Source organism: Myotis davidii, unplaced genomic scaffold, assembly GCF_000327345.1.
Source record: "Myotis davidii unplaced genomic scaffold, ASM32734v1 scaffold1615, whole genome shotgun sequence".
NCBI lineage: Eukaryota > Metazoa > Chordata > Mammalia > Chiroptera > Vespertilionidae > Myotis > Myotis davidii.
In genome coordinates, this window is record NW_006286798.1 from 446,281 (window position 1) to 451,024 (window position 4,744).

Sequence of the window (4,744 nt, forward strand, 5' to 3'; positions counted from 1 at the left end):
TTCCAGGGCCGCAGCGGAGAGGCCAAGCTTCTTCATTCTTCAGTCTTCAGTCTTTACTCGGGCGGAGCCTTCAGTCTTCACACCATGCCTACATATGCAAATTAACTGCCATCTTTGTTGAGTTAATTTGTATACTCATCTGATCTGCTGGTGGGCATAGTGGAATGACACCAATTTGCATGTTTGTCTATTACTAGGTAAGGTGACACAAATGCTAACCTACCAGGAGGATATAAAAATATAAATTTTTATTGATGTATATACTATCAAAATATATAATGTATAAATGGGAAGAATTAAAATGAGAAATAGACAAATTTTAATCACAATAGACTTTAACACGTATCTCTGTAATTGATAGAAAAGCATACAAAGGCAGTATGGATATTGAAAGTTTGACATTTTAACAAGTTTGACTTCATTGATATATGTATTGAAAGTGGAGGTAAACAGTAAAAGAATACACATTATTTTCCATGCACATGACCATAGTCTGGCCATAAAGCATGTGTCAACACCTTTAAAAGACTAAAATCATACATAGAGTATGTTCTCTGACAAGGAAATTAAACTAGAAATGAATAACAAAATAATAACTATAAAAGACTTGATTGTGAATTAGGAAATAAATTTTATTTCTAGATAACTCATAGCCAAAATAATATAATTCAATGAATACTAGAATACGCTGGTATGTTTTAAAATTATGATAATAAAATTAAGATGTATCAAAACATGGCCTACTGCTAAAATACATATTTAGATGGTCATATATAGACAAGAATAGAAGAAAGGATAAAAGTCAATTATCTAAGTTCCTATCTTAAGAAGGTAGGAAACCCCAAATAAAGTAGAAGGATAGAAATATAATGATAAGAGCAGAAATCAATGAAATAATCATCAGTTGAATCAACAAAGCTAAATGTTGGTTAACAGACTAAGTACAATTAATAATATCCTGGCAAGAATAATCAGGAACAACATAGAAGAGGCACCAATATCAGGAATGAATAAGAGAATGTTACTACAGATGTATTTAAAAAATTTTTAAACAACATTGTAAACAACTACAAGTCAATGTATTTATATATGTGAATAAATTTCTTGAACAGTAAAAAACAAAAATTTACACAAGAATCAATATAAATGTCAATAGTCCTATAGCAATTAAGGAACTCAATCTGTATTTTCAGAACCATATAACTTAATACTAATTTATTCTAAAACTCTATGAAGATATAACAGCAATTATACGTAAAACTTTCTAGAGAAAAGAAAATCATAGGAAAAATCCCAACATATTTTGTATTGTCCAAAAAAACATTGATACCAAAATCTGTCAGGGCCACTAGAAGAATAGAAAATTACAGATCAAACTCTCAAACATAAATCCAAAAACTCCTAAACAAAATATTAGCAATGCAAATCATAGGGTATATGAAAAGGATAATTAATTACTATTGATTTGACTTTATTCCAGAAATATGAAGTTGTTGAACATTTTAAAAATCAACCAGTGTAATTCACTATTATAACAGAATATGGAGAAAGCAATATGAGCCTCTCAATGGATATGTAAAAATAATTTGATAAAATTTATGATACAATTCTTAGAAAACTAGAGATATTAGAGAACTCCTTAATCTAATGAAAACTATAAGAATAAAATAGCCAACATAAAAATAAATGCTGAATGATTGAAAACTCTCCTTAGGCTCCAAAAAATACAAAAATAGCTTTTATCATCACTTATATCATGGAGGAGTTCACATTCCAGGGAAAATGGAATAAGCATATTTTTTTCTTATTCTTCCACTGAACACACCCATAAAACATGGACAGAATGCATGCCACAGCTATTTGAGAAAATTTAAGTTAATAGCAGGCAAATTGGGGAAGATGTCAGAATTTGAAGTACCACGTAATTGGCAGTGGGTTTACTTTTATTTTTCTTCAATCTAAACTCACCACAGCAACACAACTAGAAATAATAAGCACTGTAGCACAGACAGAGATAGCTCTAGCAAAGCCCTCTAGCTTTAGATTGAGGGCCAGGGAAGGGAATCTCTAATGTGCAGAGAGTGCAGAAATCACAATGTCCCCCTCTCTGTTCTTTTGTGCACCAACAACCAGTAAATCCCATGATGGCAAAGGTAATAGCCAATAATAAAAGACTGCAGGAGCCAAATTTTGAAGAAGGGTAACCTTCTTCTTCATGTAGTGGAGTTGTGGTTCCAAGAGGGTGGGTCTCTGTTCTAGTGTCATTTGAACCTAGAAAGTTCTGGGGAAATCATGGAGAGGGAGAAGCTTTGGAAAGTGGCCCCATAAAGTTTATGATGATTCAAATTAGCATACCAAAGTCACTGCAGAGCTGAGCCAACCATACATTACCAACCAGGTCACAGACTGTAAATCAAGGATACACACACACACACACACACACACACACACACACATATACATACAAAGGACATATATGAAGAGCAGTACAAAGACTGTGAAAAGTGAGCTGAAATGGAAACCATAGGCCATAGTTTGGAATTTGCAGCGTGAACCTAACCAGGACTGAAAAAAAACCAACACTTTCCATAGAATTTGAATAAGACACATAGTTTCATAATCTAATAACCAAAATGCTTAGGGTAAAATTCTAAATTATGTGTTATATAGAGAACCATGAAGATTTAAATCCCATGGTAAAAGCCAGTTAACTGGTGTCAAAGGCCAAGAAGACACTGGTGGTGGAATAATTTGAAAAAGACTCTAAAGTAGCTATTATTATAAAAATAAAAATTTCACTCACAATAATATAAAAATGCTTAGGAATAAATTTAACTTAAGGGAAACATCTGTACACTGAAAACTGCAAGACTCTTGATGAAATAAATTGAAAAAGACACAAATAAAGAGAAAGATAGCCTCTGTTCTTGGATCAGAAGAATTAATATTATTAAAATGCACATACTACCCAGATATTGTGTCTATATATTCATTGTAATACCTATCAAAATTTCAATGGCATTTTTCACATAAATAGAAAAAAACCTTAAAATTTGTGTGGAAGTACAAAAGACTCCAAATAGCCCAACCAATTCGGAGAAAGAAGACAGCTGGAAGCATCAAATTTCCTGATTTCAAACTATACTATAAGGCTGTAGTAGTCAAAACAGTATGAAACTGCCATAAAAACAGACATATAGACGAATGGAATAGTATTAAGAACCTAGACATAAACCTCTGCATATATGGTCAACTAATATTTGACAAGGAAGCCAAAAATATTCAGTTGGGAAAGGATAGTCTCTTCAATAAATGGTGTTGGGAAAATTGGACAATGACATTCAAAAGAAGGCAACTGGATCCTTATGTTACACCACACACAAAAATGAACTCAAAATGGACTAAATACTGGAACCTAAGATCTAAAACTGATAAACTGTTAGAATAAAACAAAAACAAGGGAAAAGTTCCTTGACATGGGTCTTGGCAGTGATTTTTTGGGTATGACACCAAAACACAAGCAACAAAGGCAAAAATCAATAAGTGGGACTGCACGAAACTAAAATGCTTCTGCACAGCCAAAGAAGCCATCAACAAAATGAAAAGGCATCCTACAAAATGGGAGAAAATACTTTCAAACCATCTATCTGATACAAGGCTAATATCCAAAATATATAAAGAATTCATACAACTCAATAACAAAAACAAACAATCCAATTAAAAATTGGGCAGAAGAAATGAATAGAAGAAGTTATACAAATGGCCAGCAGGTACATGAAAAGACATCCAACATCACCAATCATGAAGGAAATACAAATCAAAACCAAAATGAGATATCACCTTATAGCTGTGAGAATGGCTATCATAAAATAGACAAGAGATAAATTTTGGTGAGGGTGTGGAGAAAAGGGAACTCTTGTGCATTGTTGGTGGTAATGTAAATTATTGCAGTCACTATGGAAAACAGTATGGAGATTCCTACAAAATTAAAAATAGAACTAGCATATGATCCATCAATCCCACTTCTTGGTATAAATCTAAAGTAAATGAATATAGGATATTAAAGAGATATCTGCACTCCTATGGTTATTGTATCATACTCATAATAGCCAAGATATGGAAACAACCTAAGTGTTTGTCACATATGAATGGATAAAGAACATGTTATATATGCATGAATTTCTAGATATGTATACATATATGATATATAATTCTATATAATAAAAGCCTAATATGCAAATTGTTCGACTGGAAGTTCGCCCGGGAATTTGACTGCTAGCTATGATATGCGGTGACCACCAGGGGGTGGCACAGAACACGGCGTGTGTCAGTGATGTGGCGCTGGCAGTGGACGGCAGTGGAGGCACTGCCGGCCCCGATCAGCCCCGACAAGAGTGGGACCACAGTGGGATGGTAGAGCAGGTGAGTGGGCAGCGCCAGGCCAAAGCGGGTGCGAGCTTGGACCCAATTGCCCCGATGATCTCCCTGCAGACAGCGACTGACCAGCGGTGGTGGCAGGGAGCACTGCTGCCTGGCTCCCAGGTGCTGAGGGAGCTGGGTGGGTGGGGGAGGGGGCGGCCTCAACTGATCATTCTGCAGATGGCGACCAGTGGCCAGCAGGCCCTGATCGCCCAATTGGGGCCGAGTCCCAGGCTGGGATGGGGAACTGGGGGTGGGTGGCAGCGACCAACCTCCCTTGGTGCCTGGGCAGGGGGTGGATGGCTGCAACCTCTCGCCAGCTACC